Source organism: Portunus trituberculatus, chromosome 15 (genome assembly GCF_017591435.1).
Source record: "Portunus trituberculatus isolate SZX2019 chromosome 15, ASM1759143v1, whole genome shotgun sequence".
Taxonomy (NCBI): domain Eukaryota; kingdom Metazoa; phylum Arthropoda; class Malacostraca; order Decapoda; family Portunidae; genus Portunus; species Portunus trituberculatus.
Window position 1 is genome coordinate 13,473,629 of NC_059269.1, and position 24,000 is coordinate 13,497,628.

Below are 24,000 nucleotides of genomic sequence, written 5' to 3' on the forward strand. Positions count from 1 at the left end.
TATAATGAACATGTTTTGAACCCATAAAACAAAACATTTGAAAGTCTAAGTCTATTTCGACATTCACAAAGAGAAAATCGAGATAGTTAACGTCATTTTCTTCCATCGATATCTTACACAATAAATAAATTTTTCTTGAACGATACATTTCACTAAGCTTAAAATGATTCGATTAGTTTCGGTGTAGTTGGCAAGCCTGTCAGTCTGAAACGTCACGAGGAGTGTGTAGCGCGTCGTATCGTATAGTTTTTGTAGCCCAGCAGTAATCCACAGCTACCAACACACCCCACACTCAAACTATTATATTTCCTTTTTGTGTATACGTCTTGCAAACAGCAAACACATCATATGGCTTTATATCAACGTAATGTGTGCCAGTTCTCATCGCCGGTGTTATTTATTCTTTTTTTTTATATTATTATTTAGTATTTGTTTGGTAGCCATCTCGCTCTCTTCAGCCACTGTCACCGCCACGTGTTGTTGCTCCCCAGCACATGAGCACCACCGCTCCACCACGCCTGTTCCTAACTGTGGCAGATGTGCGGAAGTAATTTCTTATTGAATGAGGAGACAGTTTCCAGTCCTTTACAGTTTTCCTGGAACGTGTCGAAGGAAATTCTCATCTGTGTAATAGCGCCTTTTACCTCCCTCTTTCCCTCTCTCCCTCTTTTCCTCTCCCTCTCTTCCTCTTCACCTTGTTCCTCTCTTCCCCCCGTCCAGCGAGTGTCGTCCCTTCTCACTGCCTCACTCTGCCTTTTTTTATGGCTGGGCTTGCTTATATTGCATGTATTCTCTGGCAAACACTTGCTATATCCCTTGAGGCGGGAACACCAGGCGTCCAGTGATGCCCTTCCTTTGTGCGAGAGATGAAGAGGACAGACAGAAGGGTGTTTTGGAAGAGCGGGGCGATAAGTGATAAAATATGTACGAAGATTTGTGAGAAGACGGATGTCAGGGTAGGCTGCTCACAAAACAACCAACGCCGATGTCAATATTTCCGTACGGCTCTAACAGAGCTCGGCTGCCGCTGGTAGTCGCGTCACTCTCTTTATGTGAGTGTAGAGTGTTAGGAACGCCAACACTAATCCATGGTGGTGACATCCGCGACTCTGTACCAACGCTGAAGGCTGGTGGTGGAGATTAAGGAAAGAAAAATAGTGAGTAGAAATGTGAAGTATCAAAAAGGATGAAAAGGGAGGTGGGCACGAAAATATGAGTAGTATGAGTGACAGCGAGTCCCGTGATTCTCTTGTGGGCCTTGTCATCTTCCGTCTGAGGTAGATGCAGGATTTGGATGTTTCCTGGATGGCGGCCGCCGAACGCCACGCTGGCCTGGCAACGGTTTTTTGATGTTATAAATTAGGTTACTGCTGGAATACGTTGCTTCTTTCGCGACAGTGTTCACTGGTGAGCGCTGACGTTGCTTTCCTAGCCCAGTCCTGCTGAAATTATGATTCATTTCAAGATTTTTGTACCTTGGTCGCACAGGTGTTCTCAGCTGTAATTGGGAAAGGCATCGGTAAAGGTGAAACTCATCTAGTGGGCGACGGGTGCCGAGACCTTCCTTCCTGCCTTCCTTTCCTGGAGTGTCTCCCCGCCCCGCCCCGCCCCACTCCACCCCGCTCCGACCCGTCCCAGTAGTGTTGTGGCTCTCGGCTGTGCTCTGATGCCTCTGAATATTAATGCCGCTGTGCGTCATGCTGAATACCATCTTAGCCGCCATCAGCCGCCGGGCCCGTGTGAACACAGGGACGGGAGAAGGAAATAGTCGGATGTGAGACCAGTAAAGAAGGAAAGCAATGTCCAACCACAGATTTTTTTACTTTTTTTTTTTTTTTTTTTTTTTTTTTTTTGCTTACTTTTAAAACTAGATTTATTGCAAAGATCAGTGAGGCCGTAGCGTGAAAGAGACAAGACCAGATTCGTCTCCAGCCACACCAGAAACAATTTTAGTTTGAGGACGATTCTTGGTTTAGTGCTGACGTCCCTGGCCGGATGTGTCATACTTTGTGGCGACTACTCTTGCTTGAAAAAAGAGAAAAAAAAAACAAACATAAAAAGAAAGAGGAAAGAAAAAGAAAAGTTACATAGTATCATTTGGTTCTGTTCTGGTATGTATGTCTTGGCGGTGGTGTTGCCTTGCGTCTGTTGGGTGGTGAACGCAGCCCGACTCAATAAGATCCAAGTAATAGTGTACACGGGAAGAGGTTCGTGTTATGCGTCATCATGTTTATGAGGAAATGTTCAGCTGAGACTAACGCAATGCTGAATATGTTGCATCATGTATCAAACATACTTTTTTTGTTTTATCATGTATGTTGTTATTGTTATTTTTATTTTAGCGAAACATTCCTTCCTTTCCATGGGCTTCCCCAACATGCTCAGCAGTTTTCGAGCCGGAATGCAAATTTTGTAATTTTCTTTAGAATGCCATTTGGAATAAGAGTCGAAGAATGACAATAAATGCAAATGCGTACAAGGTTGGAATGTATTCATGATTACGTTAATGAACCTCATGAAAAAAAGTTAGCCTGCCGTTATTATGGTTCCCCACCCGCTGCCGCCTGATAAATGGTGCCTTGTCTGATATTCCAGGTCCATCAATAATGCTCATCAAGAATTTCGACGAATATAAAAAGAACCAACGAAAGTAAAAATAATGTTATGTATTATTTTCATACAGTTTCTGCTTTTCCTCTTTTTGAATAACAACAATTAAATATTTAATATTTTCGTCCAAGTTTGCATTTCGGACTGAGCTATTGCAAGGAAATGCCATTAAGCGGCGAGACGAAGGCAGAGAAGGGACCACGTGGCCAAAAGCACTCGCCCACTGCCGCCCCTCCTTCCATTGCTTCCCGTCACTCCTTGTCTGTCTGGGCTCACCTGTCACGGCCGTGTATCCCCATGACACCCCCCCCCACCAACACACACTTGGCAGGACCTCTTGGTGGTGGTGAGTCGCCCTGCCCTGCTCTGCGGTGAAGTGGGAGCGTGGCAGGCAGAGTAGTACAGGAATCCACATCAATGAAGCGTCGTGTAAAAGCCTCATTATAAAGCCTCGTAATTTTGTAACACTTGCCCAGACCTTCCAGGAATTTCTTTTATTGAATATGCAAGTTTTTTCTTCATTTTTTTTTTATTGAATAGAAAGTGGATATATTCAATGAAATCCCGAATCACAAGGTCGTCATGGCTTCAGAAAACGAGCGTCTGTGCCGTGGGAGTCAAAATGAGTCTCAGCGCTGGGTTTGAGTGGGTGTGTAGATGGATACTGGGGCGTGTTGTTAGTATAGAAGCTGAGAGAACAAAACATGAAGATAGTGACTGAAGGACGCCACACTGTACAACCAATCAATGTGTTCTCCCTATACAACTCCTGTGATATGAAGTGTACAGCCTTCACTCGCCTCAGTAGAGCAGAACGAGGGCAAACTGTAGCGAAAACAACATCAACATCATCATCATCAACAACAACAACAACAACAACAACAACAACAACAACAACAACAACAACAACAAAACAGCACCAACAACAACAATTACTACAATAATCTTAACAACATAAACAACTTACTTATATTTACTTGAAAAAAAATAATACACCACGGCAACAGTGGCAGAGAGAGAGAGAGAGAGAGAGAGAGAGAGAGAGTGGGTGGTTATCAGTAACACTAAAGTTATTATACTGAAAAATTCTGTCAGTAATCTGTGCCGGGGTTAAAAAGCTGCGATATATTTGACGCATCTAGAGAGGAGCGGTGGGAGTCCCCTCTTAATATATAACCTGGAACGTACACACCGGTAGAAAACACTCGAGCGAATACTGTATATACTCTCTCTATTATCCTTTGATTGACTCTCTCTCTCTCTCTCTCTCTCTCTCTCTCTCTCTCTCTCTCTCTCTCTCTCTCTCTCTCTCTCTCTCTCTCTCTCTCTCAGTTATTCTTGTGTTTAGGCTCTAAGTTATTCTTCTGGTAGTGGAAGCGGGCAAAAGTAGGAGGAAGAGGAGTCGCATCCGGGAGGTGGAGGAAGATCAACACGCCTGAGGGTAGAGAGTTCGTGGATATAGTGATAATAAAGACAAGATTATCAAGTTGAAGGGGGAAAAAGGAGAAGGGGAAGGACAGACATTATATTGTATTATCTCCTTAAAAAGTTGGAAGTATACTCATAAAGGAAGAATTGAGACAGAGAATTGGTGACTACATATGTTATCCCTGATAGAGAAAGAGAAGGAAAGGAATAAAAGAGAAGAAGAATAACGAGAGAAGAGGAAGAAGAAGAAAAAGAACAACTGGTGGCAGATTGTAACATCCTCTATATCATGTTAGCTGTCTTTCTTTCCTACTTTTCCTCCTCCCAGTTAACGTTATTGCCTAGAACTAGGACATCCTGCACGGCCCGTGGCGTGTAAGGTGACCTGTCGCCGCTGGGGGAAGGGAGACGTGCGGGGCGGCATTATTAGTGAGCTTCGGGCGGTGGCTTTCTGAGATCACTGTGCGTCTCTCCTGGTGCGCGTGTGTTGTTGTGTAGTGTCGTCTGTCCTGTGTTGTGTTGGCCTTACGTGTGTTATTCATGCACGACTCGGCTGCTGTATAGTTATTGTAGATTGAAAGTACTTGAATGAACACACACACACACACACACACACACACACACACACACACACACACACACACACACACACACACACACACACACACACACACACACACATGATAACAATTGTCAACTCCACTAATTTCCAACTAGCTATTACCAGCAAATAATGGCCATAACCTCTTTTATTTCCAAATTCAATCCCCGTTGGTCGACGCGATGACGGTGAAGCGGCGCTGGTTAAAGGTGACCCCACACCCAACACCCAACACCCCTCACCCGTCACCCCCCACCCCTACCTACTCCCCATCCCACAACGGCAAAGGCAAAACTAACAAAAAAGGGACATAAAACGAATTAATAAAACTACGAAGTAAATTGGCTTCTCCCCCTGAGTGCAACAAAAGAGCAAGGAAGGGAAATAATCCGGGTGTGTGATTGGGAAGATTGCTTTTTTCAACGTGAATGGCGAGAGTTTACAATGTTCCTGCCTTTTATCCCCGTGACTCGACGTAATAGTTCCGGACAAACAACAAATGCAAGGAGAGAGAGAGAGAGAGAGAGAGAGAGAGAGAGAGAGAGAGAGAGAGAGAGAGAGAGCAATATGATGTATACACTATCTCTAATAAACAGTAAATAGTTGGTGATGTCTGCGCAACACATAGCACAAGGAGAGGAACCACATGACTTACTTTACTGTTACATGCTCTGATACCTTCTCTCATTACACCACACACGCCTCCCTGCCCTTACCCGTTATACTTCACCACCACCACCACTACCACCAGTACCACTACTACCACTACCACCACTGACAACAACAGCCTGCCTTGTGTGCCTCTCCCTGCCCGCCTTGGTGTAAATATCAAGGTAAAACGCTGTTATTCGCGCGCTTCATTTGTTTTCACCCTCACCCCGCGGAACATCAGCGTGCAGGTCCGGGGCTGGTGTTCCTGTCCAGTTGGTCCCACATTACCAGCTCTCTCCCCGCCTCCAAATGGAATTACAGACAGAATAAAAGCAATAATAATCCGGCTATCACCCTCTCCCAATTCCTTTGAGAGCAGATGGATACCTCTCTCCCCTCACAAGTCTTTCTTCTCCCCTTTGGCCCTGTATTTCAATTGTCCATTTGTGTGCTTCTACTGCCTCCCTCAAGCTCACTCCCGCTCGCCGACGCCTGAATTCCTGCTGGCCTACCAAGATTTTTAATTCTATTTCTTTGTGTCAGCCATGCTCTCTCTCTCTCTCTCTCTCTCTCTCTCTCTCTCTCTCTCTCTCTCTCTCTCTCTCTCTCTCTCTCTCTCTCTCTCTCTCTCTCTCTCTCTCTCTCTCTCTCTCTCTCTCTCTCTCTCTCTCTCTCTCTCTCTCTCTCTCTCTCTCTCTCTCTCTCTCTGTCTCTGCTTGAGGATACCAGACATGGAGGAACCATTTGATATTGTATTTAGATTATGTGAAGCAGCCAACACTCCAGGTTACAAATTCTCAATGCAAACACTGCTGTATAATGTAAGACCACTCGTCCAGATAGCTCAGCGGATTCAAGAGAAACCCCTCACGGCCTCAAAATATGTGTCATATAGAACAGAACTTAACCCAGACCTTTTGGTCCATTCAGTTTATACTTGTAAGGATTTTATCCCTGATTATAAACGCCAATCCTTCAGTAGATTGTGTTTGATGTCACATAATCTAAAAATTGAAACTGGGAGAAGGAATGCAATACCAAAAGAACTCAGACTGTGTTCATGTCCAGACAATGTCATTCAAAGTGAAGCACATGTGTTGTTGCATTGTACACTTTCTGGACAATTGAGACAGAAGTATATGTTAGATTTTTCCAGTTTTTATAACTTAATGGGCTCTGGTGGAAGGGAACGTAACTTATGCGAATATATACATGAAGTGTTACATTTATATAAATAAGGACCGTGATAATATTCGAGAGAGTTTGTTTATGTGATATAACTGGTAGAAAAAAAATGGACAAATATTTGTTAGTTACAAGTGTAAAATATCAATTTTCTGTATGAGTTTGTCAATAAATCAATCAATCAAATCTCTCTCTCTCTCTCTCTCTCTCTCTCTCTCTCTCTCTCTCTCTCTCTCTCTCTCTCTCTCTCTCTCTCTCTCTCTCTCTCTCTCTCTCTCTCTCTCTCTCTCTCTCTCTCTCTCTCTCTCTCTCTCTCTCTCTCTCTCTCTCTCTCTCTCTCTCTCTCTCTCTCTCTCTCTCTCTCTCTCTCTCTCTCTCTCTCTCTCTCTCTCTCTCTCTGTGTGTGTGTGTGTGTGTGTGTGTGTGTGTGTGTGTGTGTGTGTGTGTGTGTGTGTGTGTGTGATGGAGCACTTTCTAGTAGAATGTCAACTTACGGCTGGTAGAGGAGGGCAGACTGACAGAAAACTAGCTGGGGAGACAAGAAGCCTTATTGGGTTAGCTGGAAATTACGCGTAGCAGACAGAGACGAGTGGAAAAAGTGGAGGATGCCTTTTTTTCTGCTGCGGAACGGTACAGAAGTTGGTGATGATGATGATGGTGATGATGACAGCCAGTGTATAGCTACGGGCTGTGTTTTAGACTCACGTTACCCTCTCCTAATGAACAGTCACAGTTAAAGGTGAGGCCAGCTGGTAGGATGAAGGTTTTCAGAAAGGATGAAAGTATGTTTAATCGCTACTCCAGCCACGCACTAAACCAAAGCCTACTTGAGGTGTAGTGTGAAAATAATTGTTCAATTCGTAATGCACAACACACACACACACACACACACACACACACACACACACACACACACACACACACACACACACACACACACACACACACACACACACACACACACACACACACACACACACACACACACACACACACACATCTATATCTATCTATCTATCTATCTGTATCTATCTATCTATCTGTATATATATATATATATATATATATATATATATATATATATATATATATATATATATATATATATATATATATATATATATATATATGATGGCATTTACTTGTGCTTGTTATAAAACAAGGGAAACTAAAATTGGAGGGTACGAGCAATAAACATTATTTAATGTAGTAAAGGTTATTGCCATTATATTGCTTTGTATTTACACGGTAGTCTGATTTTACGAGAGCATTCAGAATAAATGGTGGAGCAGCCACAATGGCGGAGAGATGAAGACACTGAAGCATGGCGCAGTGAGAGACGGAGGGTGTGAGGACACAACACTGGCAGTGGCACCAGCCAGGTGACGTGCTCTGTGGGAGGGGAGGGAGTGCCGCTGCCAGAGTTAAGGCAGGTCACGACCACCTCAACCTGGCGACGCCCACTCAAAGACAATTCACCTTCAATTAATGTTAGGCCTATAGTGTGGGTTTCAGCCTCTCTCCCTCCCCCCCCCTCTCTCTCTCTCTCTCTCTCTCTCTCTCTCTCTCTCTCTCTCTCTCTCTCTCTCTCTCTCTCTCTCTCTCTCTCTCTCTCTCTCTCTCTCTCTCTCTCTCTCTCTCTCTCTCTCTCTCTCTCTCTCTCTCTCTCTCTCTCTCTCTCTCTCTCTCTCTCTCTCTCTCTCTCTCTCTCATGTAGTACTGCTCTTTGTCACCTTACTTGGGTTCGATGGGACCGTGTCATATTTTAGATTGTATATATTTCCTTCTTCTCGGCGTGTTTGAGGTTGGAAGAGCTTCACCACACTCCACGCTTGATCGCATCACGGCCACAATATCAGCTCTCATTATTTCTTCGTCCATGTATTTAGGACTCACTTTCATGTTCAGGAGCAGCCTATCTTCCCCATCAGTGATCATATGAACGTGCTTCTCTATCCAAAGGTCATGGTGGATATTATTACGCTTACATTGGATACACTTTTTTTCCTTCACTACTGTCTCGCTTTCCAGCTGAACTATTTCTGTAACCACTGAGAAACCTACGCACCGTACCGCAACTACTACGTATCTTATATTAACCCCCTTCAGTAGTGGAACGCATTTTGATCGTGAGTTTTGGTATGATTAGACCATTTTATTTACACGACGAAGGGTCTATGGAGGTCAGAAGATTAATGGCCAGAGTCTTCACTATTTTAATCCTCATATAAGTTTTGAAGCTGTAGAAAATCACCAAATACTAAACAGAATAAATATGAAAATGTGTCATGGTACTGAAGGGGTTAAGCGATGTTAAACTCTTACGTGTAAAGAGAGACGCCTTCTTCCATATACAGATACGCAGTGTATGTCTAGTTAGGAAAAGCTTAGAGTGATGCAACTGTGGCGGGTGTGTTGCCTAGCTATTTTAACCCCTTCAATACTAGGACTCATTTTTACCATGAGTTTTGAGTATAATTAAACGATTTTATTTATTCTAAGAAGGTTCTATGGAGCTCAGAAAGTTAATGGTCCAGAATCTTCCGTATTTTAATCCCCACATGAGATTCTGAAGCTGTATAAGATCGCCTGATAGTAACCTGAATAAATATGAAGACGAGTCATGGTATACCGAAAGGGTTATGGTGAACGAAGACACACACCCAAGCCAGGAACACCCCCAATGAACGATCCTTAATTGTACCTTAATTTTCCGCTGTATTCAGTAAGACTAGAGGAACAATCATCTGTCCTTGGTGTATTCCAGGGAAGGTACAGTTGATGACGTGCACTCAAGGCGTTTCAGACTGAAAGGACGCAGGGTAGTCAATGTTCCTGTTTGCCAGCATTGACATACTCTTGCTATTATACCATTATGTTAGTTGTCTTCCAGTGATGCAGGAGTAATCCACTTAAGTTAAACGCTGTCTGAATTATTGATGCTTTTCTCTAATGGGTGGCGCGACACGTTACCTGCAAGGATTCCAGGTACATGCGCCGTAATGAACACGCTGCTATTGTCTTCCTGTGTTCTGGGCGTGGACACATTCCTCTATAACTTCGTGTGTCTTTGTTTGTGTTTCTTTCTTCCTGAACCTGCCTGCGTGTGCTGATAAGTCTTGGGGATACCTGTAAGTTTTTGATGTATAATTATTAAAAAAAAAAAAATATTAAGGATTTTTGTAAGGTTGAAATTCCTGAGCAGACCATTTGAAAGGAATGATAAATAGATAAATAGATAAATAATGTGGGGTTGGAGCACCTTCACACACGTGAGATACTCGTCACAGAGGCAGAAGGCGAGGCCCCGAACACCGTCCACATTCGGTTAGGAGACAAGAATTAATTGTTCAGAACATCCAACTTCATTAAAACTAATTCGGTAATGGGCGAGATGTGGTTTGTTTGTTGACAATGATGTATCTGTCCCATCATTCACCGCCACCACCACTACCATCATCATCACAAACACCGCTGGCACCACCGCTACGAGCACCACCTCCAACAACAACAATAACACAAGTGGCAGTAACACCAGTAGAAACAACATCAGCAGCAGCAATAGCAACACCACCACCACCACCACCACCACCACCACCACCACCACCACCACCACCACCAACCAACAACAACAACAACAACAACAACAACAACAACAACAACAACAACAACAACAACAACAACAACAACAACAACAACAATGACAACAACAACAACAACAACAACAACAACAATAGCAACAAGAACAACAGCAATAGCAAGAAGAACAACATCAGCAACAAATACAGCAACAGCAGAAGTAGCAGGAAAAGCAGCAAGAAGAACATCAACAACAGCACCAGCAGCAACAACAACAACGCTCATCATAACTGTCACTTAGTATTGCTATCGGCGTGCGTGGTCTCTCCTCACCCTCGCTTTCACCGCATTCTGTCCATTGTCACCATCTCCACTGCAACTCTCATCATCACTCTTAACAATGGTTGCAATTTCAAAATCATGTACGAGTATAAATGTATAATTGATTCAGGAGGGCGAGCTATGTTGTGAGGAGGGGGTGAGTGAGAGGGAATGAAAAAAAAAGTGTTAAACGCAGAGCAAAAATGTGATATTTAGAGTACTATATTAAACTGTGTGTGTGTGTGTGTGTGTGTGTGTGTGTGTGTGTGTGTGTGTGTGTGTGTAAGAGAGAGAGAGAGAGAGAGAGAGAGAGAGAGAGAGAGAGAGAGAGAGAGAGAGAGAGAGAGAGAGAGAGAGAGAGAGAGAGAGAGAGAGAGAGAGAGAGAGAGAGAGAGAGAGAGAGAGAGAGAGAGTAGGCGGGGCAGTCTAATTAAGAATAATTGCGTACAAGTTATGAGGTGAAGAAAGAAACTACCTCTGCGAAGCACCCACCACTTCACAACACGATGGAAAGTCTCACTTGTTGCGCTCTCCTGTCAGTCATCGTGTCACGCCATTTCTTTCGTAATAATGATATCAAGAATAAAAAAATTACATATGATTTGATAATTAATGTAATGTGAAAAGCGAAAATGGTGTAACACGATCGGGAGTGGGAAAAAGAAGAGTGGTGTGCTGCAAGGAGGTGATCAGGGCGAGGCGTGCCAAGATATAGGCTAGGAACAGGAGAGCTCCGATCCATTCCTGCCGCATTGGAGGGACAAAGGGAGGGAAAGACGGCTAGGGGGTGGGGGGGCTAGGGAAAGAAGTCGAGTCCTAAGGGATATGCTGAGAAACGAACGTTCTTCTCACGGAAAATCTTTTTATCAGCAGCAGTGTTGGCTTGACAGCGGTGTAAGGCCGGGCTCGTGCTGGACTGACAGTGGCGAGAAAATAATTAAAGCTTTGTAGTTTTTGGGTCGGTCTTGGCAATAAACTGTTTAGGAATGAGAACATAAATTAAGAAAATAAGGAAAGCTTCAAGAAACCGCTAGGCTGACATATACCTGTCCTCCATGAAAATATCTACCTATATCCACCTGCCATTCTCATCCATAAACCTGTCTAATCTTCTTTTAAAAGTTCCGTAATGACTCAGCTCTTTTAATAATAGCAGCAGCAGCAGCAGCAGCAGCAACAGCAGCAGTAGCAATAGCAACAGCAGCAACCACAACAGCAGCAGCAGCAACAGCAGCAGCAGTACGACTAGTAGTAGTGCTAGTGGTAACAGAGCCCATAATTATAAATTAATGTAAAATTAGCACTATAAATATGTAACATAAAAGCTGTCAGAATTGTTTGTTTGTTTTGCTCGTATGTGTGTGTGTGTGTGTGTGTGTGTGTGTGTGTGTGTGTGTGTGTGTGTGTGTGTGTGTGTGTCTTTCTTATTCAACAAAATGGTAAAACACACATTCCGAATATAAACATAAATGGCAGTGGTTATTTACCATACAGTGTAATGCAGTGTAGGAGTGCAGTGAACAGGGGTACTCTGCGATTGTGGTGGATACATAACACATTTAAATTTAAAATGAGTACTGCAAGCTTGATAAATTGAACAAAAATGAGGTTGATAAAAATCTAAATAATTTTTAACACAGAATAATTCCGTGATATATTTCGTAATTTTAGAATGCGAGAATGAGTGCCGCGTCTGTACCACCAAATTAAATTACCTTGAATGTAGAGAAGGGAGAAACACATGACTTAGTTGGCCATTACAGTGTTCAGATTGCCTTGGTGCTGAAGCGTCCTGAAATGCCATTCCTCTTCCTGTGTTGGTTGTGTACAGTTATTACTTTAAGACAGTGGTAAGCTTCCTTTGCACACCGACATTTCTGGGACTTATTTCAGCGTTGTCAAGTGAGACTGAGTAAGAAGTGGCAGAATGTTTAAGTTTCTTTTTTGGCCTCTCTGTTAACATTATCTCTCTCTCTCTCTCTCTCTCTCTCTCTCTCTCTCTCTCTCTCTCTCTCTCTCTCTCTCTCTCTCTCTCTCTCTCTCTCTCTCTCTCTCTCTCTCTCCCTTTAGATTGAGTTAATAAGCTAATCAGGATTCTTTATTGTTAATTTGATGTCTTCGTAACAAATGACAGCTTAACCGTCAACGATGAAGTGGCACATTGTCACAAAAATGTAAGCAAGATCTCGTGGCGTGAATTCGTATGTGTGCTTATAAGCGAATACGTGGCAAAGCAATCCGTGAACGCTTTAAAATTAGACTTAATATGCTGAATGTGGTTGTATAAGGTCAACTAAGAGTACAGACGTCTTCAGACTTACATGAAAAAGATTATTGTCAAGTGACGATATTCTTTAGAGATGTCACTACCAATACATAACAGACAAGAAAAAATGCTTCCCTTTATCACCCGATTGTCAGAAGATGCGGGGCAGCAAATGCCATCCAGTGTGAGGTAAGCAATTGAATTGTGTCCTTTGAGAGGTGTAATCCTCTCAGCAAATCATAAATAATTTCCTTCAAACTGAGTGGCTGGTCAGTTGTTTGAACGAAAACTCTAAAATTAACTGTGAATAACACACAGGTTCTATGAAAAATCTGTATTTTACTGTAGTGTTTTGTCAGAAGGGATTTGTCCTACAAAATCAACAATTCTGTCATGTGCTATATTTACTATACTAAAACCATTGTAGTTAAAACATTTTACTGTGCTTTCCTGTGCGGCGTGTGTCAGGCGATCACTGCAGTGTGTGGTGCCTTTTATTTACACCGGTCCCTTAGTTGCAGACGCAAACACAGATGGGAGCTTGTTGTCGAAACCCGAACACTGCACTTGCTCTGTGATTCAGGCTTGCATGTCCAGATTACCAGCAGAAACTGTTCCAAATACGGATGTGAAATACGTCTGGATGAGATTTTAATTTTCGATTCAAAGAAAGATTACAATTTAACGAAACATGACGCTGGAAAGCATTAAACTTAACATTTAATTACATTACGTTTCTCTTTATTGCTTTAATTAGGGACCATTCGGAGTGAAGAGCCAGCTGCTTGCTTCTGTCATTTCCCATAAAGCGCAGTAAGTGAACGGAATCGTTAGTAAAACTTGACATGGTAATCACTTTCGCTATGTCAAAAATGAGTGCAGGAAATGTAACTAAATAAAGGTGAATAATGACCAGTTGAATGAAATGCCTTACTCGTCAATGAAAAGTATTGGTTATTAGTTCCCTATAAAAGTAAAGACAAGAAAGACAAACACACCACGCGGTCAACAACTACCTTTGGAACCCTCTGTGGAGTGGCATTTAGCTGGATTTTTCTAATTTACTTTACACACCCTCGTCCGTCCCTTCTCACTCTCTCCCTTCCTGTAAATAAAATAGAACCCTCCAGTCACACCCTCACTCAAGGCCCGGCCAACTACACCACACCACACCACACCACACCACACCACACTGCGCCACGCCACAACAAATGAATGTCGCTTTACAGAACAATGGTACCGTTTGAAGGCTAGCAAGTGTAGACCGCCACACTGATGCCAGCACGGACATCTTCATTCATGTGTCCAGTGCTTGTGTGTCCACCTTCACCGGAACACTTGGGTCTTTCATCGCAGTGTGCTAAATGTGCTAAATGCTTTCTTCTTTCTTCATTGCCTCTCACGTGCGGTACATGTTGGAGTTTTGACGGTAGTGCAGTGACGGTGGTATTTTATTCCCTCATGTTACTGTCACCATTACAACCACCACTACCACTACCGCCATCACCACCAACGCTCGTACCGCTACCTCCGCTGTACTACCACCGCCACTTCCTCCGTCAGTATCATAATTACTTTTATCATTAGGAATTACAACGCCTAATGAAAAGAATACCTGCTACTGAAACTTTATAAAGACTACTACTACTACTACTACTACTACTACTACTACTACTACTACTACTACTACTACTACTACTACTACTACTACTACTACTACTGTCCAGCGAAATAATTACCAAAGAAGCCCTGTCGCCCACCTCATTCCCACTATTATCACCGCCCACACAAGCTGCATCACACCACCACCACCACCACCACCATTCAACATCAGATGGCACACCACTCCACGGTCTGCGTATCAAAAGCGAGACATTTACACATTTCTACATTTTCAGCTTTCATCCTATTTGCATGGGTAAATCTCGATACCGGCTCATGTATATTGCTGTTGGCGTATATCCATACATTATGCATGGGTGGCAGCTTCCGCTTTGATATTCTCAGCTGCCGAGGGTGTAGGAGTTCCTGTTCCCCCCACCCCTCACCCTCACCTATCCCATTTCCCGCCCCTCGTCTCACCCACCGCCATCCACCACACCCTCTCACACCCTGACACCCGAGTCTTCACCAACCAGATTCAGGCTTCAGTTGCATCTCGCGGATATCACATTTTGCTGCGTGTCTCTTTCTTCCTGCCTTCCTTCTTTTCTTCCCTCCCATCCCTTCTCTCCCCTCCCTCCCTTTCCCGAACGCATGCTTTTCGTCTTTCCTCAAAACCTCAAAATTTGCTCTTGTCCCTCGTCGTCCCCACCACCTTGTCTGTCACTGCTTCTTTCTCTCGCCTTCGCCCTCCGTCCCGCCACCACTACTCTCCTTTTCCTCAGCAATGTTCCCGCCACTGCCTCCCCGCGTTCCTATCCTAGTGTGGCCTTCTTGTGATGCCCAATAAGCCTGAGAGCAGCACGTGTTCCGTCTTGGCCCCAGTCTGGTTGCCGCATCTCTCCTACCACATGGGAGGCTTTCCCCCGAGACGGCCCGCTGGAAGGGGAGGCAGCAAGATAGATCAGAGTGAGGTGGGAAGGGGTGGAGGTGGTGTGGATTGCGGTGTGGTGAGGCGAGGTGGGTTGCCGGGAGTGTGCTGCCTGGTGGATCACGGCAGGTGGTGACGTGGTGTGGCAGACAGAAGGTATGTTCCAATATTTCATGTAAGACTGATGTTTCTCCTTACTTTTTTTATGATTTATTGTAGTGGTTCGCTTGTTGTTCGAAGCACGTGTTGAAGTCGTTCTCTTCTTCTCGACTGTTGCATGGAAGAGGACGGTGTGGTGGAGAAGGGTGCCTGGGAAGTCTCGGACCAATCTGCTGCATATCTTTTTCATAGAATTCTGATTATTTGCATTATAATGTATAGACATGTATCTTTTGTAATCTTATGTACGGTAAATGGTGTTATATTTACACTGTTTCAATAATTTTTTTTTCGCAACTCAAGTGATGTTCGCATTAAGAAGTCTTTTGATTTGATTTATTTTTTCTTTTGATTATAACGGTAAGGCGTAGTTTCACTTCGGCATCATGTAATATTCTTTCTCAAACACTGCAGTGTGTGAAGCAAGCCAAAGAGACCATCCGCACACCGCAATCCTGTCGCCGCTGACACCGCGCCTCCCTGAGCGCCGGGCGGCCGTCGTGATCGCACCGCCCAGAACATAATCTAATTGACTTCAGTAATGGATTAGTAGTGCGCGTCAGATATGAACGGCCCCCTGCCTCCTACACATGGTGCCGCCACCCCCTCACCCCGCCCCCGCCCTCGTCCCTGTCCCCCGTCATTCCGCCGACACCGCAGGGAGGCACAGGTTGGCGGCCACTCGGATTGCTGATTGAGCCTGCCACTCAGTGAGAAATGTCGACTGTTTGATGATGGCAGTCCGACATCAGTTTCGTAACCGACCAACGTTAAACTTTTTGTGTGCGTACATATGTATGTTTGTTTATGTTGTGGTTCAGGTCTGCATGCGGCATTAACAAGTTTTATGAGGCAATAATTGGTAAAGGTAAAGCTAATAGTGGTGAAAATTTCTGATTTAAACAAAGACGAGGATAACAGGGACGAGCGTGACGTGGTGAGGAGCGTGGCGGGCATGAAGCGTAGCGGGGATGGACGTGTGGATGGTTAGGTTAGGTTAGGCTGGATGGCTACAGCAAGTCTCCTCATCACGATGTTTCTTGCTGGTCCAGTGAATAACTTTGTAACAGACTATCCCACTGGCTCCCCTTTATGTTATTTGATTAAAATGAGACTAACTGATAGTGAAGGAGAACGAAAGTCATCTATTTTTCACGTAAATTCAGGTCTAGCCAAGAGCAAACTATTAGAGAATTGCACACATTTTTCATAAAGTTCAGCAGACATTGCGGCAGATTACGTCGCTCTGAATCACCGCAGCACGACGGCAAGTGTTCAGCGTCTGTGTGCGCCACTGTACGTGTACGTGAGCCCTGGTGCATCCTCCTGTGCCAGACGATGTTCACGGCGGAACTTTGAAATTATGTTGAAACAATTAAATGTCGAAAATACGATCCAAAAAAAAAGATGATCTGATATTTCTCTCCTCAAACTAGGTATATATAAGATAAAGACTATGAAAAGTACGGATATTCGTAACAATGACCATCCTGCTTGTTGGTGCGTGGCTTGCAGTAAGAGAGCGTGATTTTATCTAAAGGAGGATAGAGTTCTTTGAATTTCTATGAGCAGGTGCAATTAATAAGCCAACTCCTGAGGGTAAATGGCTTACACAAGCGGAACCAAGACACTGCTGCGGCAGAAGAGTTGCTTAGGAGGTTTCTCATTCAACACTCCACAGCTGACACCGAATCTTAGTAGTGGTTACATCCGCGTATCTTACAATACTATATATACATGTGAACGTCTGCCTCGCGCTTACGATATTGTCATTAGTTCATTTTGGTCTTTTACGGAATGAAATTTTCAGGGTTTGGTATTTAAGGCATGGGAATTTTGCTAAAGTAGTGTCTTATATATCAAGAGGGTGTGTGTGTGTGTGTGTGTGTGTGTGTGTGTGTGTGTGTGTGTGTGTGTGTGTGTGTGTGTGTACGTACGTGGCCCCAGTTCCATGAGCAGAAAGGCGTTTCCTCGTAAATCTTTTGGATAGATAATTTAATCCACCCAAGAAAAAATAGCTTTGCAGGCAACGATACTACACGGCAGTTTTTAAAAGTTTGTATCGCGATTTTTGTCCTTATCTTTCCTGGACTTCCTCCATCCTATCCTCCGTCCCTCCCTCCATCCCTCCATAACCACGCCACTCCCCGACGCGTCCCTGTCTGCACATTACTCCATAACTGGCCGGAGAAAAGAGCTTCACGTGGAACAGGGAAGGGTGGGTGGGGTGGTAGGGCAGTGTTAAGTTGTTATTTACCAACACTTAGCAGCGCACCGCTCGTTGTACAATGACTACTAAACGCGGCTCCTCAGGATGTTGCTGAGAAAACGACCCTCGCTGTTCCATGTCAACTCATTCTACGCATTCTCTTCCTTTTCTTTTAGTGTGTGTGTGTGTGTGTGTGTGTGTGTGTGTGTGTGTGTGTGTGTGTGTGTGTGTGTGTGTGTGTGTGTGTGTCCTGGAGTTGGGGTCCCACTACGCTGATGGTTAAATCATTGTGAAGAACACCTGGTGGACTCTGCCTCCTTCCTTCCCTGGCTGTGACTCCCGTTGTATTGATTGGGTCTTTGGGTTAGCGGGAGGGGATGGGAAGGAGAGTGACTTATTAGCCAGACTGTCAGAGGGGAGCTCAGAAGAGGCCAGGAAGATGAGGAGGAACACACAAACATAGACAGTAGCCAAAAAAGGTTTAAAAAATCAGATATGAGAGCTAAAAGAGAAAAAAAAAAAAAACAGAAAAAGGAACAAAGCACAAGTGTTAAAGATAATGAGATCCAGACTGTAAGAAATGAGGAATAAAAAAGATAAATATATAAAACAAAGTATATAAAAAATAATTAAATACCTCTTCTCTAACGCTACAGAAGGAAATCAATTACAAAAACGTTAACGATTGCTGTCAGAAATACAATGTATATAGAAGAGTAAAGAAGAAAAGAAAACACCAAATAAAAAACTTAGAATAAGACAAATGAATATAAAGAACAGAGAATTAATAATTTTTTAAGGTTCAAGACAAACGAAGAGAGAGAGAGAGAGAGAGAGAGAGAGAGAGAGAGAGAGAGCTGAGAACACAATGTAAGGGTTTCTTTGTATATCTTTTACTGGTGGCTGTGCACGCTCACCTGAACTCTTGGGAAGGACAGTCATATGGGACAAATAAGAATATCCATGCTCTGTTGTGAGAACCTGCACTGTGAAAGGGGCCAGTGAACGCCGAGGTATAGAAGGAGAGAGAGAGAGAGAGAGAGAGAGAGAGAGAGAGAGAGAGAGAGAGAGAGGGAGAGAGTCGTTAGAGGGAGGTGGAGGAGGAGGAGGGAAGGAGAGAACCAGAAAAATGAGCCAGGAAGGGATGGTATAGATAGAAGGGAACCAAACTGGGACACGATGGTTTGGTTTTCACTTCTATCCACAGGCATACATACACACCCTCACCTTTTGAGAGAGAGAGAGAGAGAGAGAGAGAGAGAGAGAGAGAGAGAGATACACATGCAGGTAAATTTTTAAGTGATGCATGACAGTCGGCGTAGAAGTGGTAAGTAGTACGCGTTGGTAGTAATGCTCTCCATTCACATCGATATTAATATTCATGCTCAGTGCCAAATCCACAAGAGCGAGATCAAAGCAGGGCAGGCAGAGCTTTCATCTCTCGCGTGTCTTCCACTGACTGTGCCTCACCACCCACCACCACCACCACCACCACCACTACTACCACCACTCACTCCCGTGTTCCCAAATAGAAGCGAACGAGACCTCACCTCAGCTTCCCTCTTTCACCTTCCATCTTCTCGTACTCATATCTCTCTCACACTCATTAGCCTCCATAGCAGCGGGCCAGCGGGAGTGGCGGCGCTGGGGTGTGGATGGGACGTAAATGCAGTAACAGGAAGCGTGGTACATGAAAAAAGAGAAGTATTTCCATTATGTCTTTTCGTGTATCTTTTATTATTTTATTTCGCGTGTAAGGAAGGAATGGATTAAATTTGTGTGGAGTTCCCGCACTCAGGTGGCGCCACTCCGCTTGGCTGCTTCTGATGGATTTGAGTGTGGCGAGAGAGAGAGAGAGAGAGAGAGAGAGAGAGAGAGAGAGAGAGAGAGAGAGAGAGAGAGAGAGAGAGAGAAAATGCGTGTGTGTGTGTGTGTGTTTGTGAGAGTGATTGAGTGTGCGTGCGTGCGTGTGTGACGTGAGAAAAACCGATTGCAGAAAAATGACCACTTGTAATCAGTATAGTGGCGGTGACGACTTACATTATTAACACCGTGTAGCGCCATCAAACCACGCACATAATTCTACTACGCCTCAGTGCCTTGCCTTGCTCCTTCCTCTCCATCCTGCTACTCGTGGTGGTCTGAGAGGGCCAGGGTATGTACTCGTATGGCCAGACTCAAGGGCTCTTCGATTTTACTCGCTCAATCTCATTACAGAACCTTTCAGAATGGTGGCCGGAAGAGGCACGGGGGAAATGGAACGGCTGTGGTTAGAGCAGCATTTATTTGTGTTTATTCATATATATTTACTGGTTGGTTAAATGGGAGTACTTGGGAATTACTTGGTGAAGAGAAGTGTAATGTAGGTTAGTTTGTTTTTCCCTCCCTTGTACTCGTATGTCAGTGGTGATGGTGCGTGCGTGTGTAAGTGAAGTGGAGAGAGAGCCTTCCTTGCCTTGCCTTGCCTTGCCTTGCCTTGCCTTGCCTTGTCCTGCCGTGCCTTGCCTTGCCTTGTCCTGTCTTGCCTTGCCTTGCCTTGTCCTGCCGTGCCTTGCCTTGCCTTGTCCTGTCTTGCCTTGCCTTGCCTTGCCTTGCCTTGTCCTGCTGTGCCTTGCCTTGCCTTGTCCTGTCTTGCCTTGCCTTGCCTTGTCTTGCCTTGCCTTGTCTTGCTGTGCCTTGCCTTGCCCTGCCTTGCCTTGTCCTGTCTTGTCTTGCCTTGCCTTGCCTTGCCTTTCCTCCCTTGCCTTGCCTTTCCTCCCTTGCCTTGTCTTGCCTTGCCTTACCTTGCCCTGTCTTGTCTTGCCCTTCCTTGCCCTGTGATTTCTTCTCACGTAAATGACATCACCTTCACGCCGTAGACAAAACCTCTCCTAATATCTGTCTCATTTAGTTTTATTTCACCATGGTTTTCTTCCTATTGCTTTTCATTCCATTTCATTTGTTTGCCAGTCTCTGTTTTATGTTTCTTTTCCTTTTCTTTCACTGGTCTCTTTCTAGTGGACCTAATCCCCTCGACAACCTTCACCAGGTCAATAACAGGAATCTCCGCAGCCTATCAGACGCATCTAAAGCCAGTCTCGAGCTTGTAGGAGAAGCCACAAGCGTGAGGGTCGGGAAGTCAAGAAGGAAAAGGGGCGAGACTTGGCGCAAGGTGGCAGCAGGACAGGGTGTGATGAGGGGACATGGGGGAATAAGGGGAAATAAAATGGAAGAGGGGGCGAAGAGAAATGAGCAGGAAGTCGTTGAGGAGGAATGTAAAGGAATGAGAAAGGAAGAGTGAGGGTGGACAGCACAGAGAGAGAGAGAGAGAAAGAAGGGAAGAGAGGAGTAAAAGGAAGGGAGGTGTAAGGGAAGCGAGGGAAGGGCGGATGAGAAGGAATGGCGTGTGTGGACGGCAAGGGAAGGGAGGGAACAATAAGGGAGGCCTCGGTGCAGCAGCTGTCTACCCGCGCCACCACTTCTCGCAACAAAGTTCTCAACTCGTCACCTCAGAAGCATCCAGCAGAAAATTTTTATTGAGTCTTACTGGGCAAGGTGAGCCCAGACCCTGGCCGCGAGGAGGACGCCCACCCGTCGCCACACTCCGCGCTGTACTGCCACTGCGCCTCCACCAATACCACAGTGGTCAAGACGCTCCTCTAAAGATATGGATGACGCTCTGGCTGGCAATTGTGTACTCATTTTGTTTTCATTATCAAAGAAATTAACTGATGAAGGAAAACTAAACACACACACACACACACACACACACACACACACACACACACACACACACACACACACACACACACACACACACACACACACACACACACACGGTAAGCGGCGAGGCAAATGGGCAAGCCTCTTAATGTGTGGCCCTTGTTTACCTAGCAGTAAATAGGTACGGGATGTAACTCGAGGGGTTGTGGCCTCGCTTTCCCGGTGTGTGGAGTGTGTTGTGGTCTCAGTCCTACCCGAAGATCGGTCTATGAGCTCTGAGCTCGCTCCGTAATGACGACCGAGGAGGTGAATTACACACACACACACACACACACACACACACACACACACACACACACACACACACACACACACACACACGTTTTTAAGTTGATCCGCACACCTGTCGCTGCACCTGTGGTCCTCAGACAGGCCAGGAAGGGACGGCAGGAGCGTCAGGATGGAGCTGCTCCAGTCCGAGGTACGGCACACGCCCCCTCGCCATGACAACAGGAAGTGGAGCTGCTGGCTAAGACCATTGCTTTACCCTGGCGCGTGCGCGCACACACACACACACACACACACACACACACACACACACACACACACACACACACACACACACACACACACAAAAAAAAAAAAAATATATATATATATATATATATATATATATATATAGAGAGAGAGAGAGAGAGAGAGAGAGAGAGAGAGAGAGAGAGGTGAGCTTAGATTTCTTTAGTTATATTTGCTCATTGATTTAACTAATTATCTGTAAATTGATTAAGCATTCCATTTGGAGCAATTTTATACTTCCTCATGATTGTGTGTGTGTGTGTGTGTGTGTGTGTGTGTGTGTGTGTGTGTGTGTGTGTGTGTGTGTGTGTGTGTGTGTGTGTGTGTGTATGTATGTATGTGTGTGTGTTTAATTCACGATTTGCTGAAGAAAACATCATAAACAAAATCATTATAGATCAACAGTGTTTATCGACATTTATAAAGCAAGGCACAACATATCGAAGTTACTCGCGCATCGGGAATGTTCACGTGTTTCAAAATGCACAATGTAACTCTGTGTGTCGACATTTACTTCCGCAGCCTGAACCATAAATTCCAATCCATTCTTTTATATTCATCCCGTAGGTGCGGCAGCGTGGCGCTTGCTTTGCGAATGAATGGGTGGTGCAAACACAGCAGCTGCCAACCAGATATTTGCACGGGCAATACGTGCAAATTTATGCTTCAGAGAGACGATTAGACTGCCATTACTTGAGTGTATTCAGTAGTGTCACGGAAAAACAAGCTGCTATTGCAATACAGCACTTGGCAGCCTCTCATAGTAACATCAGAGTAGGAGTGAAGCAGCAGGACACACTAGCATGTACGTGTAAGTGTAACAATAGAAGGGTAACGTTATATGTACAGCAATATTACTCTGAACATCAGCCATGCACGAATAACAAAGACCTGCAACACTCCGCTTGTTTAATGAATTACATCCTCCTGTGGGTTAATCTGTTGGAATGATTTACTGGTCAAACTTCATCCACGTTCATATATAGGAGAGAGAGAGAGAGAGAGAGAGAGAGAGAGAGAGAGAGAGAGAGAGAGAGAGAGAGAGAGAGAGAGAGAGAGAGAATGTGTGTGTGTGTGTTTGGTCTGAGTTATAATAAGCCAGAAGTCGTACCTTTTTGCTGTTTAGTTCATGAATCTAGAATGCAAACACGTGGCATTAATACGCTCTGCATCTTGGTAAGGGGGAAGCGAGGAGGTGCAGGCGAGAAATGAGTGTGAGGAAAGCAGAATATTGCACTACTTTTATTGCAATTCCACCATTATTTTGAATTCAAAATGACGAACAAGACATTTACACAGGAATTTTACAGCTTGAAGTTTGTCCCCCTTGCGACTGTATTCACTCTCTCTCACTCCTTCTGTCATTGGTCGCTGGAGTGAAGTCTGAACATGGCGCTCTTTCATGCAGGTTACAATTACATGTGTAGCTTTATCTAAATGATTGGTATGAGTCAGGTTTCTACAACCGTGCTTTGTTAGACTGCAGAAGCACAGGTACGACTATCAATCAAGTGCCACCCGTCTGTGTTAACCATTTCAGTACTGGGACACATTTTTATCGTGAGTTTTGGGTATGTTTAGACGATTTTATTTACATTAGGAAAGGTCTATGGAGGCCAGAAGATTAATAGCCAGACTCTTCACTATTTTAATCCCCACGTAAGTATCTGAAGCTATATAAATTCGCCATATAGTAAGCAGAATAGTTTTACTGAATACGTGTCACGGTAGAAGTCCATGGAGTTCGAGCAAGTATAGTCAACAAATGTACTAAGTTTTACTCTTATATTCGTCTGGTCTATTGTATTGATGTCAGCGTAGCCTTGCCATCAGTAAATACACCTTGTTCCTCCCAATGGACATGAGCTGGCCACGCAACAAGGAGAGAGACAGGAAGAAAAAGAAATGAAATAAGAAATGAGGAAACGAACTGGCAGAAAGAGTAATTACAAGACGGCTTGGTAGCACTAATGTGGTGATGGAGAGGAACGTGTCGGCACGAAAACAAGGCTTCGCTTCACTTCCTTGTCAGACTTACCCCCACCCCCACCCACATCTCTCTCTCTCTCTCTCTCTCTCTCTCTCTCTCTCTCTCTCTCTCTCAACCATCTGGCTCCCATCTTGACTCTCTCCCTCCAGTAGCCTCATTATCACCATTAACATACACACCCCCGCACCGT

The 24,000-nt window shown here is 44.5% G+C and overlaps 1 protein-coding gene across 10 annotated transcripts in view; it reads left to right on the forward strand.

The window, feature by feature from the left end:
* LOC123503965 (lachesin-like) overlaps window positions 1-24,000 on the forward strand; it is a 207,807-nt gene that overhangs the window by 81,493 nt on the left and 102,314 nt on the right. The window contains exon 1 of one of the 10 annotated variants that reach the window (XM_045254127.1): window positions 15,229-15,330. The exons of the other annotated variants lie outside the window; for them this stretch is intronic. The gene's annotated coding sequence lies outside the window, so the exon portion shown is untranslated. Of the gene's footprint in view, window positions 1-15,228; window positions 15,331-24,000 lie in introns of those variants that run through there. 10 annotated transcript variants of the gene reach the window in all.